The sequence below is a fragment of the Cupressus sempervirens genome, chromosome 2 (assembly GCF_028749045.1).
Source record: "Cupressus sempervirens isolate cs-2001-9-10 chromosome 2, ASM2874904v1, whole genome shotgun sequence".
Lineage (NCBI taxonomy): Eukaryota > Viridiplantae > Streptophyta > Pinopsida > Cupressales > Cupressaceae > Cupressus > Cupressus sempervirens.
This window is the reverse complement of record NC_143119.1, coordinates 123,978,442-123,995,529: the sequence shown is the minus strand read 5'-3', so window position 1 is coordinate 123,995,529 and position 17,088 is coordinate 123,978,442.

Genomic DNA, 17,088 nt, shown 5'->3' with positions numbered 1-17,088 from the left:
AATTGCTATATTAGTAGCTCAAAGATGGGTTGTTCATTAAATGGATGTGAAGAGTGCATTCTTGAATGGTGATCTTCATGAGGACATTTATATGGAGTAGCCATAGGAGTTCATTCAAGATTCTACTTTGGTTTTCAAGTTAAAAAGGTCTATCTATGAACTAAAATAAGCTCCAAGAGCTTGGTATGCCAAGATGGATTATTTCCTTCTCTCAATAGGGTTCACTAGCTATCATTTAGATCCAAATTTCTAAATTCTTTAGTGGAATGATTCTCACTTGCTACTTATGTTTTATGTTGATGGCTTAATCATTACAGGGAGTACAACATCCATCATTGATAGTGTAAATTCTACTTTGCAGGACATATTTTCCATAACTGACTTGCATCTACTTCATTACCTCCTTGGTATTGAGATACAATAGTCTTCATCAAGGATCACATTATCACAACCCAAGTATGCTCTTGATCCACTTGCTCAATTTTACATGAGTGACTAGAAGGCTCTACTCCATTTTTTTTATGTGTTAAGTTAGAAGCAAAGTGTTCCACTCCACTTGTTGATACTACTTTGTATAGAAAATTGGTCAAAAATCTCATCTACTTGAGACATACACACCCTGAGATATGATTTTTAGTTGGCATGGTTTCTCACTTCATGCAAGAGCCACATGAACTTCAATGGACAATATCCAAATGCATCTTACACTATATCTAGGGTACACATACATATGGGACATGTTATGTAGCTAGTACTAGGCTACAGTTAGTGGGTTATACAGACTTAGACTATGTAGATGATCTTGATTCTCACAAGTGCACTTTAGGATACATGTTTCATCTTGGTTCTAGCCCCATTTATTGGCAGAGTAAAAGGTATAACACTATTTATCTTTCATCTACTGAGGATGAGTATCAAGGAGTTGTCACTGTGGCTATAAAAGCTATTTGTTTATAGCATATTCTAGAGGATTTTATTTTTGACATACCTAGACCCACAGTCATACATTGTGATAATCAGAGTGCTGTTGAAATCTCAAAACATCTAGTGTAGCATAAATGCACAAAACACATTGAGGTTCATATGCACTACATTAGAGAGTTGATACATGAGAAGGTCATTACATTATAGTATTTTCCTTTAGAAAAGAAGATTGTAGATATCTTCACCAAGCTCTTCATTGAGGTCAAGTATCTTCATTTGTGAGATCTCTTGGAGGTGCAAGATATTTCACCAGGGGGGTCACATGACTCTTCTCTTCTTTATTGTACTTATCTCTCTTTTTAGGGGAGGGTCTTTCCCATGAGGTATTCCCTCTTTCTCCATTTTTAGAGAGATTGCATTCCATAGTATTGTATATAAAGCATTGCATTTGTAGATGGGTACCTAACATGGCCTAGTAGCCGAGACCCATCATGCATTTTCATCATAGCTTTTGTGAGCATAAGTGTGTTCCCCTAAGTTACACTTAAGAGGGGGTGTTAGTGTAAATAATTTATTATTATTACACTTTACTTAAGTTTATTTAGGTTACTAAATTATTATATTTTTTGTCATGTAGACATCTAGGAGTATGCATAGTCATATGAGTTGTCTTGTTGACAACATATGAGTTTTCATATTCATCTGAGTTGTCATGTAGACAACATAGTTGTTTGCACTCTAATTGAGCACATGGTGTCTACAACATCTCTTTATGAGATACACCTATGTAATCTTATACTCTCATCATCGCACAAACTCATGTGCTCAATGGAGGATTATCCACTCTTGGTGGACATGTGCTAAGTTTTGAAGCTTATCACTTTTCTAACTCCTAGTCATTCTAGATGCCTTTATATACAAGCACTTCTAGTGTATATTCATCAGTTATTCATTTTCATATTATTATTATGATCATACATTGTTGGTCCATATCATTCTAAGTTCTTGAGCTTCTTGATCTTGGTGTCATTTTTCCCTAAGGAAAATTCTTACATGGTATCAGAGCTGTACCAAATTCTTACAGTCTAAAATAAAACTCAAGATATTAACACTTGACTTGACTAAAAACCCTAGAGAAAAGATATAGACTTAAAATTGGGCAAAAAATTAATGATACAACATGGAAGCTAGTGATAGATTATAAGAGTATTTCTTTCTGGTGCTATAATGCACCAAAATAGAACTCTAGTAAATAAGTTGTCTAGTTAGAAATGACATGTTTTTCTCACCTTAATCTCAAACACAAATGGTGCATCCTTCTTAAATTGAATTGGATTCTTCTTATGCAACATGTAAGAAGCCTCATAATAGTTGCTTTACAAAGTAGTAGTCATAATATAAGCCTATACCTCCTCCATCACCTTCGTATGCTCCTACCTTGCCACAACTAAGGATGTGAATAAAATAGCTAAGGAAATTAGGCTAGATAAGGTAGAGGGAGCCAATGTAGTGATGGGGGTAATGATAATGTGATGAAGTCTAGCTTGAGAAAGAGAAAGATGAAAACTTTATGCTACATGTTTGCATGTCTCAAGCATAAAAGTACAAATAGATGCACCATTACCTTAAGAGGCTCTTACCCCATACAAAATTCAAAACTCTATGTGACCCAGTATAATTTCACCAGCTGAGAAATGGGGTATCAAAACTCATGTTCTTCAATCAATATTATATTCTATCAACTAATTCTCTTCCTCTTTGTCAATTGCTTTAGAATATGTGGATGATAATTCTCAAGGCTAGATTGAAGAAAGTAGCAAATAAATGAAGGCAAATAAGCAATCTTGAGGTCATAAAGTCACAAGATCTTATAGGAGATCTAGCAAGGCTTAATTTTGGTTTTATTATGTCTAAATCCTTGCTACAACTTCTTCAATTATGCAGATATGTAACTTGTTTCTAATTGAACCCCAATATTTTGTCTAAAAAGGTGAAAGTTATGTCCACATCACACCAATATGTGAATCCATTAAACCCACACACTAGATTTTCCCAAAAACAACTCAAAGTGCATGAAATTAATTCACTATATTTCCCATTAGATTTTGTGGTTTTTTCACATCTTGTGTATTGGGTAAGGTGATAATCCAAGGTAGGTGTTAAAAAGAGGAAACAAAATAAGATTACAACTAGGCTAGTATGTAGGAAATTATGTCTAACTTTCATGTCTATTCTCCATGTCATTTCATATGTCCTTTGTTTATCCATATAAATGATCTATACAATTTTTTTGACAATCTAATTAGTTGTGTTTATAACTATTACAAAATTATTTATCAGAGCCACAAAGTTACCCAGTGTCTTCAACAAAGTGTGGGTTTGTTGGAGTAACATTACTATTTAATTACACACACGTTGTTCAAGTGTAAAATTTCTCTATGTGAACTAAATTTTGTATCCTATAAGCCATCTAATACCATAATTAAAACCTCACAATCAAATCCAATTTCAATCTTCTTAGTATTTGGTTCACCCAAAATATATTTTTCATGTGTAAATCACCTACTCCTCTAGATATAGTTATTACTCCTTGGACTCTCCAAAGTCCATGGAGGCAATCAACATATCCTCTCTAAAATAGAAAATAAAATTAGATAAGGCTTATCATAGCTACTATCATTTCTAGGAAAAAATAATTATTCCTACATAGAAAAGAAATGATATTTTGCAATAGCCAAAAACAATGCTCATTGTTCTTATCAATTTCTCAATCCTTTCTTTCTTATCCTCTCTTGCTAGTCTATGTTCATAGGTGAGGACTCCAACATGATCATCTCTACTAATTACAGCTTGATAGTTCCTATAATTAGAGACTATTATGTTTTCATCTTTTACGAGGGTAGTAACACAAGATGTACAACTACTAACACCATGGAAATTGATATTTTTAAAAGAGTGATTTTAACAAGAAGTTTGATTCAAGACCATAAGAAATTTTCATAACCCTAACCAATTTTTAGAGGAAAACAATTGAGACAAAAAAATACATATATAAATTATTTTTAATTTCTAAATGAATCTAGTAGGACTCAATTTCTTTCTTTCTTGCTACACATGCTACAAGTAAATTATTTCTAAGATTATTGTTAGAAAATTTTTTACATAGCAGCTCTATTGTTATTCAACAAGAGTTTCTAATTTGGGTGACAAAAGAATTTTATAATTTTTTGCAAGTTTTCTAGCAATAACAATTGGTGCTTGTAAAATAGCCCATAAAGTGATTGAAGATTCCATTCCAAACTTTTCTCATGCACATAAAATTGCATCAGATGTAGAAAATTACTCAATGGTATGGAATTCTAGTTTGCGCCCACAAGCTAGATTTTTTGTTTATTTTTTGGAAATATTTTGAAAGTTTGGAACTCTAATGCAGAGAAAACTTTTGACATGTACAACTAACATGAAATATTGCCTATTTTCTCATTGTGTTTCCCTTAGCTTACATCACAAAATATTTAGATTGTAATTGTTGTTTATGCATAAAAGAGTTCAAAAATGTGGGAAATGATGTAAACCTTAAATGTGAATGTTAAGATTCTTTAGCTTTTCCTTGGTTTTGGGGTGCAAAAGTGTGAATGTCAATATTCCCATAGTCCAGAATCATAAGGTTACACAAAAAATAAGATTCCTCTATTGGAATTTCACTCTAGGGTGAACAAATTAAAGATCAGTTGGTGAAAACTTTGTCAATTAGTGCATAATTTTGGCTAATTTTTGTATGTTATCCCTAATAGAGCCCAACAAAAATAGAAGGCACATGAAAAGCCTTTGAGACTTTAGTTTTACTAGCATAGAATATTTGTCAACTGATGTACCATCCAAAGTTATATTATGTTTTTTGTATGACATATGGCTAAAGATAATAAGGGAGGCCTAAATTGCCAAATACTTAAGCCTTTTTGGGTACATCTAGAGCTATCAGACACCTGGTAAGTCAAGGTAAGGCATTGTTATGGAAAGATTAAGGATGGACTAAAATTGTGTAACTATTTAGTGCATCATTAACTTTCTAAGTGAATTGGGTATAAAATTCCCCACTATTGTCTTTGAAATCAAAAAAAGAAATCTAAGCTATTCTCAAGATGATATTGGATCCTCTTAGTGTTGGTGTGGCATGCCCCCATTTTTTATTCCCATTCTAAGATTCTTAGGCACTTGAGTTGACCCTAGTTTATTAAATATTTCTTCAAATGTCTCATGGTATAGCATCCCTCATTATATCTTAGGAAGTTCTATTTTTCTCCAAATAGTGATGGTGACTTTATTATGGAATTTAAACATTCTTTAGGAGGGCTTGGTTTTTGTTAGGGTGCTTTAAGCCATATGTAAATAGAGTTGGGAATGTGTAGCCATCCCCAAAAAAAAAGCATTCTTGACATCTCTTGGAATGCTTTGGAGTTCCTAATGTATCTTGGAGGTGTCCAGACATTCTCTAGTTTAAACACCTAGGAACAAAAAAAGAAAAAAGGAAGGGGGTGGGCCCAAAGGATCTTCTACTTTACTATAAATGCCTTTATCTACAATTGATAAAGCAACTAGTTCTTGGACAAGGTGTAAGGGGTTGTAAAAACTTTACCTTAAAAAGAGGAATGAAATAACTTAGGGTGTATACATAAAAATTAGACACTTCTAGTAACCTCAATGTAAGGATTCTAGTTTTGTGGCTACTAGTGCTCCAATTAGTGTAAAGAGAAAACAATTATATTCTTTTTTGATCACCCAATTGTAATGCCTCTTGAGCATAACAATTTATATTTTTGAATTCAAAATAATCTTGCACATTACATTAGACAAAACATAAACTATGCTCATACATCTAAAATTGGGCTTTTCATATATGACAATATTGTAACAAAAAATATAGACTCACTCGTTGGCTCTTTTACAAAATTTTGTCCCTTGAGACATTGGAAATGGATTTTTTTCCATAGGTTTCCACCTTGCTCTTCTTCTTTTCCTTCATTTGCTTCACACTACCTTCACTCTTGTGTGGTTGTAGCTTATCAATGCATTTCTGTGGGGTTTTTTTGCTAGCCCATATTAAAAGATCTAATGCATACTTTGACTCCTCTCTAAAAAAAACTAAAGGACCACTTGTAACTTGTGCAATAGCAAAAATAATAATTTATGCAAGAGTTTCAGTATATGTACCACCATAAGAAGTGTTGGATGGTCATAAAAAATTCATATTATACTAAATTTATTCATAGTGAACATTAAGAAATAATGTGTATGCATAAGGACCATCACCAAGTGTTTTGAGTGCAAATATTACAACACAAAATTGAGCACCATGAGTGGATGGTTGGTGAGAAGCATTGGTAAGTTTCTTAGCAAGTTGATGTCTACAATCAGATATAGATTTTTTTGATAAAGTGAGTGTAGTTGGACTCAATCTCCCCTTCTCTAGAGAATCCACAACTACATGTTGACCTTCATCTAATCAGCTTTTCTATTGAGACTAATAACTATATTTTGCAGAGTTAGAGATTATGTTGTCTCTATTCTCTTTAGAAGGAGCATTTTTGACATTTATGAATGCTAGTTATTTGTTGTCTTTTTTCTTTCTAATCCAACCATTATGGGTATGCTATGATCATATACACAAACCTTAAGGGTAATAAACTAGGGAGAATCCCACAAAGCTTCACCATAAACATTGAATGGACTCTCTTTTTCTACTTTCTTCAAGACTTATATCTAGAACAAATTAAATCCATAAAAAATATTAACTTTGTTGTAATCAAAATTAGTCATGAATGATAGCCCTTGATTAGCATAGACCTCAATGCATTTTTGAAGTTAATCTTCTTTGTACGTATAGACTTTGGAACTTATTAGATGTTTAAATAATTTTTGACAATGGTGATGTGTAATTAATATGGTAATTGATATTTCTAACTATATGATGTAGAAATTAAGGAGAAATATGCATCATATAGATAGAGAAAATTTAGTTGTTTCTAAGTACAATAATCAATTATACTTCCATCTAAGAAAAAAACAAGATAAAGGTACACTAATTATACATAGAAATTAGGTATAAATCACTAAAGAAATGATTGGGATTAACTCAAAAGATAAGAACCAAGACAATGTAGAAAGTCACACCTTGTATGATCATTCTTTAAAGGGTGCTAGAGCAATGAAAGAGCAACTGCTTTACAAGCAGATGGATGGTGGTTTGATTCCATTGTGCCCTATTATGACCAAATATACTATTAAATATACTACTAAACATTTGATAAAATATACTACTAGATATGCTACTAAATATACCACTAAATATGTGACTAGAAACATGATTAAATATACTACTAAATCAATTACTTAATATACTACTAAATATACCACTAAATCAATTATCCAAATTAGTGATCAAATAAATGACTAAAATTATTTAGTAGCATTATAAATGATTGGATATTAACTACTATTAGTCACGTAACTAAATTTAGTCACATATATACAAATTTTAGTGGTTTTTTAGTCACATCATTGTTTTTGCACTAGTGTCTATTGTGTAGATATAATGGCATCATCATCATCTTCCATGGTTGAGAAAATGGCTCCCAAACCTATTGCATTCAAATACCAAGGAGCACCCAAGAAATCTAGATTCCAAGACAAACATGAAGAGATGCAAGATATAGAGCCTGGTCATATCAATTGAAATGTCTTTCTGACAATATCTAACAAACCAAAGGACAGGTCAGCGATGATATCTACATTGATTCAAAGTGGATTCATGAACATTTCTTCACATGACACATCAATACAATATTTTGAGGTGATTATGAAATTGGCAAAACACTATGTGATGGAAGACAAGGTTATGAAGAGCATCAAAAGGGAGATAGTCCTAGACCTCTGACCTTGCAACATAGAGAAAGTGCTCCACCTTATAAGGGAAGACCAATACCTCTAGATATCTTACAATGGAGTAGATAGATGGTATAGAGAAAATCAGAAAGATTCAAAGGAATTGGTGCAAACCTCATTCTTGATTGATAAGAAACCTCTAGGCTAAATAATAGGCAAAGTAGACATGACTCAAGGTTATATGAAAGATGACATCAGATATTTAATTTTCCTCCTTAGTAGAGTAATGGGACTCCTTACAGTGGGTCATCTACAAATGTGGATGGTCTACTTCATTGAGAGCATTATAATAGCAAAGATGCCTATTGATTAGGCCACCATCCTAAGTGATAACTTGGATGAACAGTTAGTCATGGTCAAGATAGACCCTCACTTATACATGACATCATACATGGTACACCTGCTAGTAGCCAAAACCACTAACTACCCAGGGCAATAGAGGAAGGGGAGCATGCAAGATGAAAATTCTTGGCCCTATGTGGTATACCTACAACTAGTAAAGAGTAACCTCCCATTGCAAAGTTTGGAATATACGGTAGTCAATGATGGATTCATTTTTTCCATCATCAAGTTCATTGAATGAGATTATGCTAAAACAATTTTAGTAGAGGCAACAACAAGAATAAGTGAAGTAGGAGCCTACTACATTTAGTTCTAGACATTCACATATCTTTGGATAGTTGATTCTCTTTTGTGCCCCAAAAATTTCCCAAGATACCCTTCAAATTGTCTAATCCTTTTGGAAATAGCTTGCCAGCTCACTTTTGCATATGACAAAGTGAGAAAATGGTACAAGAAGATATTATTCTAGCCAATTACCATCGAGGCATTTAAGATAAGGCAAAACTATTGAAAAAAATTGGTTAATTATGTATTGTCTTTGATGTTCGATAAAATTTCATATCATGGCCAAGTAGTGTATGTCAAACTCACTCAGGCAATGAAGGCATTTTCCTGTTCCTACCGAGCATTATAGAGTTTGCCTAGTTTAGAAGATAGTGTCTACCAAGTTCACTCAGGTGACAAAGAAAAGTTAGCAGAAGTTGAGTGTTAACCGAGCTCAATTGGTTACCAAAGGAACTTTATGAATATGTAGTGTCAACTAAGTTCACTTGGTTAACATAGGAAAATCATTTATGTGTTAGTTTCTACCAAGCAGGGTCGACTAACAAAGGATTTTCTTGTTTTGGCATATTGAGTTCAATTTATTTGTTTATTGTTTCTAGTTGATTGAGGAGATGAATATTAAGTATTCTAAGTTTCATTCAAGCCAACTTGAAAATGTGTAAGATATAAACATAAGGTCAAGTTGTGGATTAAATATGTGCAAGTAATTGAAGATTTGAAGATTCTTAGAGGAAGCAAACTGGAAAGATAAGAAAAATATCCTTGTTGAGCTACAAAGCTACAATTAATTAGGAAGGATCAAGTACAAGCCAAAACAAATATCTATAATCAGCAATTTAGTTCCATTAAAAATTAGGTCATCTCATTGTTACTTTCTAACCATTGTAGCAGTAATCTAAATCTCTTAATAGAGTTGGCTTAATAGCTATTTGTAAATCCTCTAACAAGGTGGCATTTCTATTGAAGTTTCTAAAGACCTCTAACAAGGCCACTCCTAATAGGGTGAATAAATCCTCTAACAAGGTCACACCTAATAGTGTGTTTTTTAAGCTTTAATAGGGTTGGCTCCTAATAGGGCTCACTTCCAAAGAGTGAAAATTAGTAACTAGTTGTAATCAATGGTTTTTCTTGAATTGTGTTTCCACATTAAATCTTGGTGTCACTTGTGTTCATGTTATTTCTTTATGTGTATGCAACTAATTTAAATAAGGTTAATCAATAATAATATCTTAAGATTTTCATTTTCCAAGTTACTATTGCTATTTCAATGTTTTCTAAGTTACAACATTTACTAGTGTTAACCAAGTGCCTATGTTTATGTTGAGCATCAGCATTTTCAGTGAAGTTTATGTTATGTATTGGCATCTAAGGGATCTAGGATTTATTTTAGTGGTAACTAATTCACCACTCCCCTCTTAGTTACTCCTCTTATATTTCCAACAATTGGTATCAGAGATTTTGGTGCTTGCAAAGAAGGTTTCAAGAACCTAAGCTAAAGATCAAGATGTCTTATAGAAGAGAGATTCCCAAGTTGGATAGAGATAAATTTACAGCATGGAAGGATCTTATGAAATTGAATTTGGCAACCATCAATGGTTTAGATTTGAAATACTTGGGAAATGCTAACAAAACTCCTACTGGACCATTGATAGTTGAAGAGATTACTAAAAAGAAAAATCATAACATCATGACGATTGATATTGCTTCTTCTCTTAACTATGTTGAATTTGATGAAGTTAAAAGTTATACCATTACTCATGAAATGTGGACCACACTAAAGGATATCTATGGAGTTGATGACAATGTAAGAAGATCCAAAGTAGAAAGTCTTAGAGGCTAGTTTGATTAGATGAAAATGAGAAAAGATGAAAACATTGCAAAATATGTTGAGCAAATCAAAGCAAGTGTAAATGCAATCAAAGCCTCTAGGGGAGACATTGATTATAAAATAGTTGTAAGAAAGGTACTCAAAACCCTTCTTCCTATATATACAATTAGAGTATCTATTATTCAAGAAATGAGATGTGATCCAAATAATAAGATAAATTTGGATGCTCTAGTGTGAAGATTGATAGCTTTTGAATTAGATAACTATGATAAGTATGTTCCTAGTTTCAAAGATATTGAGTTTTCATTTTAAGCCAAGCTTTCACTTAAGAAGAAAGGTAGAAAATAAAAAGAAAAGCAATCATAAAGTGAAGAAGAGGAAGAAAATTCTGATAGTGATCTTGATATTATTGAAGTTTTACTTGCTAAAAAATATCCTAAAGGAAAAGGAAAGTACAAAGGTGAGATTCCTCTAATCTATTTTTCATGTGAATAAGTTGGTCACATTACTATTAGGTGTCCAAACAAAGAAGGAAAAGATGAAAAGAAAAATAGTAAGTTCAAAGGAAAGAAGGAATTCAAGAGTTACAAAGACTACAAGGACAAAGGTAAGAAATTTTGTTTTATGGCTAAAGATTTTGGTAGTAGTGATAATGATGAAATGATCTATATAGTTGTAAAAGATGAATCAGATAAGATGGCACTTATTTCTCATGTTAGTAAAAATGATATATGGATTATTGATAGTGGTTGCTCACATCATATGACTAGTGAAAAAACAAAGTTTCAACATATGGAACACTATGATGGTGGAAGTGTTAGATTTGGAAATAATGAACCTTGTTGCATAAAAGGAAAAGGTTGCATTTTACTAACTAATGAACTTAGATTTGACAATGCCTACTGGGTGGAAGGACTAAAGCATAATCTATTGAGCATGGTGTAGTTGAATAACATTGGATTCAAGATAGAATTCATAAATGGGAAGGCCAAGCTACTAGATGGAAAAGGAAATCTAGTTGGGCGTGGTAATAAAACAAAAGGTAACCTATTCTACCTAGATCTTAGTGAAAGTTCACGTTTCATTGCTCAAATAGAATAAAGCTAGTTATGGCATAAAATGTTGTGTCATGTGAAATTTGATAATCTAGTAAAGATAAGAAAAAGAAAAAGAGTAAGAGGTATTCCTAGTTTAGGAAACCTAATATGGGTCTATGCAAAAATTGTCAAATTGGAAAGATGGGAAAGACTAGTTTCAAAAGAAAAAAACTATCATTTAGAAGAAGTCTTGGAGCTAGTTCATACTAACCTTTGTGGACCTATTGGAATAGAGAGCTATAATGGAGATAATTTTTTTATTCTTTTTATTGATGATTATTCTAGAATGATGATAATAATGTATTTAAAAGAAAAATTTGAATCTTTTTAAAAATTTAAGTGGTATCTAGCAAGAGTAGAGAAAGAAACTAGAAAGAAGCTAAAGTATTTAAGGTGAGATAGAGATGGTGAATTCATTTCTAATGAGTTCAATAAATTATGCTTTGAAAGAGGAATTAAGAGACAAGTATCATCCCTTGGTACACTACAACAAAATGATATAGATGAAAGAAGGAACAGATCCATCATGGATTGTGCATGAACCTTAATGATGGAGAATAATATTGCAATCAAATACTAGAAGAAAGCAATCAGTACTATAGTACATACCTTAAACATAACATAGTTGAAGAAAGACTCAAATCAAACTCCTTATGAACTATGTTATGGCTACAAAATTAATGTAAGTTATATGAAAGTATTTGGTAGAAAATGTTATATCTTAAAGGTATCTAGGAAAGGTAAATTTGATGTCAAAGATGATGATGACATATTCCTAGGATACTCCTACAAAAGAAAAGAATATAAATATTTGAATTTGTCAACTCATAAAAATTGTAGAAAGTAGACATGTAAGAATTGATGAGTTTGCAAAAAGAAGTGAAGAAGAGAGCAACAAAGAACCTAAGAATTATAGAAGGTTTATTTACTATGAGCCTGATACATTGCCAAATCATATTGGAAGTTAGCGGACTTCGCCTTCTAAGTCCCCAAAATATCCAAAAGCTACTAAGTTGCAACTAGTGTAACTTGAGTCATGGTTTGAAGGACCTGAGTCACAATCAAAAACTACCAAGTTATTGCTAGAGTAAATTGATTCTAGTGGATCTGAGTCACAAATAATGGCACCCAAGCTTGAAGATCATGCCAAGCTGTGTGAAACAAGTTCTCAATCCAAAGTACCTATATTAGAAAGATATGTCAGAAGGAACCATGCACTTGAGTAGATCATTAGAGAAATCTGATGGTATAATGACAAGAAACAAATTGAAAAGTACATGTTTTCTTACTGAATTTGAACCTAGGAATGTTAAAGATTCTTTGGATAATGCAAGTTGGATTGAAGCAATGAATAAAGAGATAGAATAGATAGAAAGGAATAATACATGGACTCTTGTTCCTAGACCCAAGAATAAAAATGTGATTGGCACAAAGTGGGTTTTTAGAAACAAGTTGAATGAACTCAGAGAAGTTTCCATAAACAAAGCAAGGTTAGTATGCAAAGGCTATTCTCAAGAAGAAGGTATTGATGATGGTGAAATTGTTTCTCCTATTGATATATTTGAAGGTGTTAGAACTTTACTCACTTATGTTGCACACAAAGGATTTAAATTTTATCAAATGTATGTAAAATATGCATTTTTGAATGGTATCCTTGAAGAGGAAGTCTACATTGAAAACCTAAAGGTTTTCTGGATCCTATGAAAAGGGATATAGTATATAAATTACATGAAGCATTGTATGGTCTCAAGAAATCTCCCAGAGCTTGGTATGAAAGGCTTCATAACTACTTGATAAAGATTAGTTTTCAAAGAATAAATGATGACAACAACCTATATATCAAAGAAGGACTGGACAAGAAAATTGTGTTGGTAGAAATCTTTGTAGATGACACTTTATTTATAGGAAATGATGATTTATGCAAGGCATTTTTAGAAGAGATGATTAAAGAATTTGAGATGTCCATGTTTGGAGAGATAAAATTCTTTGTTGGATTCCAAATCCAACAAAAGAAATATGATATCTATATTACTCAATCCAAATATATTAAAGAGATACTGAAGAAGTTTGGAATGGAAGATTTAAGACCAGTTGGAAAACCTATGTCTACTTGACATAAGAATTCCAAAAATAATGATTTTAAAGAGGTAGATTAGACCACATATAGATCAATGATTGGAAAATTGCAATATGTAGTGCACACAAGGCTTGATATTGTATTAGTAGTTGATATGGTGGCAAGATTATTAGCAAATCCCAAAAATAATCACATGATGGAAATCAAAAGAATCATGAGGTATCTAAATGGTACTAAAGACTATGGATTATGGTACAAAAAAGGAGGAAATGTCAATTTGAAAGCATTCATAGATGTTGATTGGGTAGAAGGTGTTGATGATATAAAAAGAAACAATGGTGGAGTGTTCTTTCTTGGTAAAAGACTTGTGTCTTGGACAAGCAAGAAGTGGAATTGTATTTCTTAGTCTATAATAGAAGCAAAATATGTGGTAGCACCAGTTAATTGTTCTAATGTTGTTTGGTTCAAGCAACTATTGGTAGGTATGAAGATAGAAATCAAGGATGCAGTGGTTATATTCTATGATAACACTAGTGTAATTAATATATCAAAGAATCCTGTGATGCATATCAAAACCAAGCACATTGCTATAAAATATCATTTTTTGAGAGAATTGGTACAAGATAAAGAGGTAAGATTAGAATATGTGAATACTAAAGAACAAATTGAAAACATATTCACTAAGCCATTACCTAAGGATACATTTTTGTATCTAAGAGGTAAGTTAGGGGTCATTCCCCTATCTAATGCTCACTAAATTAAGTTTAGTGATGCATCAACTAGAGCATGTTGAAGATTAGTCAGTTGATGCAATATTGAAAAGGGCACATTGCATACAAATTAGTACATGAGGTACATTGATATTCTCTAAATATTGTCTTTAGCATTAGATGTCAAAGAGGGAGAGTTTGTTGTCATATCATAGAAATTTTCTAAAGAGGGAGAGTATACATATCTCAAAAAAATTGTTTGAAGTTATTGAAGAGGCAGAGTTTTTTCAAACAGAGGGAGAAACTAAAGGAAAAGGGAGTTCACATTGATAAAGGGAGTTCTCATGAATGAGAATTAGAATCAAACTAAGTATATATTCCTTACCTTACTCTTGATTCAAAAATTTTATTGTATTATGACATGTTGTGTTGCATCAATGCCAAAGAGGGAGATTGTTGAAAATAATTGGTTAATTGTGTATTGTCTTTGATGTTAGAAAAAAATTTATATCATTGCTAGGAAATGTATGTCAAGCTTGCTTAGGTAGTGAAGATAATTTCCTATGTTTGCCAAGCATTATAGAGTTTGCCTAGTTCAAAAGATAGTGTCTACCGAGTTCACTCGGGTCACAAAGAAAAGTTAGCAGAAGTTGATTTTTAACCAAGCTCACTTAGTTAGTGAAGGAAACATTGGATGGAACCAGTGTTAACTGAGCTCACTCACTTACCAAAGGAATTTTGAGAATATGCAATGTTAACTAAGTTCACTTGGTTAACACAGGAAAATCATTTTTGTGTTAGTGTCTATAGAGCAAGGTCACCTAATAAAGGATTTTCTTGTTTTGGCATATTGAGTTCAATTGATTTGTTTGCTAGTTCTAGCCATCTAAGGAGATGAATATAAAATATTCTAAGTTGCATTCAAGTTGACTTGACAATGTGTAAGATATAAATATAAGGTCAAGTTGTGTATTGAATGTGTGCAAGTAATTGAAGATTTGAAGATTCTTAGAGGAAGAAATTAGAAGGATAAACAAAATATCCTTGTTGAGAAGCAAAGATACAATTGATTAGGAAGGATCAAGTACAAGCCAAAATAGAGATCTATAATTAGCAATTTAGTTTCATAAGAAATTAGGTTATCTCATTATTACTTTCTAACCATTGTAGTAGTGATCTAAATCTCTTAACAAAGTTGGCTTAACAACTATTTGTAAATCCTCTAACAAGGTGAATTTTCTATTGAAGTGTCTAAAGACCTCTAACAAGGCCACTCCTAACAGGGTGAATAAATCCTCTAACATGGTCACACCTAACAGTATGTTTTTTAAACTTTAACAATGTTGGCTCCTAATAGGGCTCACTTCATAAGAGTGAAAATTAGTAACTAGTTACATTTGGTGGTTTTTCCCAAATTGGGTTTCCATGTTAAATCTTGATGTCACTTGTGTTCATGCTATTTCTTTATGTGTATGCACAATATTAAATAAAGTTAATCACTAATAACATCTTAAGATTTTCATTTGCTAAGTTACTATTTCTATTTCAGCATTTATCAAGATACACCATTTACTAGTGTTAACCAAGTTCTTGTGTATATGTCGAGCATCAACATTTAAAGTAAAATTTATGTTATGTAATGACATCTAAGTGATTAAGGATTTATTTTATTTGTAAGTAGTTCACCCCTCCCCTCTGAGTTACCACTCTTATGTTTCCAACAAAAATATGATATTTCTACCTTTGATTCAGAATGGGATCAATGTCCCTTGGAACAATATAACTATTTTTGCCCATTGTTCAACAATATTGGAATGGTCTAGCATCTTATGGGAAAATAGTTTGTCCATGAGGAAGACCTTGAAGATCATTGGATGAATAAAATAGATGACTATGATGTCCACATAAGGGACTATTGTAGGATGAGTCAATATCTAGCAAAGAATATGCTAAAAATGAAGATTCCTCTAAATGTTGTAGAGAAGGATATCTCAAAGGTAATGGATCATTTGTATAATAGAGACAAAATTTGAACAAGCCAATTATAAGCATAGAAATAGGGCATGAGAAAAATGATGGCATAGATCATCAGGCTAAACATGTGGTAGAACTAACAAGGAAATGAATCTAGAAGCCATTTCAAATGGATCAAGTTCCCCTGGCCATACGTCTACAAGCTATGGTCAGGCCTCAAAATGGTAAACATGCTAAGGTCACCATACCAACCTACCCTACTAAATCTCTAGTGAGGCTAGAAATGGTGCATCAACTTGAGCAAGAGGTTGAGTATTTTGAGGTAAACAAAGGAAAAAGAAAAAGGAAAAGGGAACCCCCTAAGGAAAAGAAACCAATAGCACTATTGTGGCCTCACAAATCACACCCCATTTTGAGTCACAAAATGAGGACCCCCTTGTTTCAAAATTCCCTATGAGGCATCTTGTCTAGAGCCTTAGTCATTTTGGACCATCCCCTGGGTCTATGTAAAACCTCAGTCTATGATCGAGAAGGGTCAGGTAGTCAAACACAAGTAAAAAGATTAAGTTTATGATTTAAATGTGCTTAAAGTGTACACATGCACCAAGTGGACACATGTACACCTCAACCCCACTCTAGGGATGTGCACATGTACATATGTGTACACACCTTCAAAGGTGTGCACCTGTAGAGGTGCACACTCCAGTCCCCCAGGGGCCTATGTAAGACTCCCATTCAATTGCACAATGCAAATGCGCATGTGTGTAGTTGTGCACATGAACATCATGTGCACCTTATCAAGGTGTGCATTTTTACAACTACACACTTTTCTATTTCCAAGGAAAATTAGTTTACTAGAGAACCTTCAAAAGGTGCTCTAGGTGCACTAGTTCACAAAACTAACTTTTT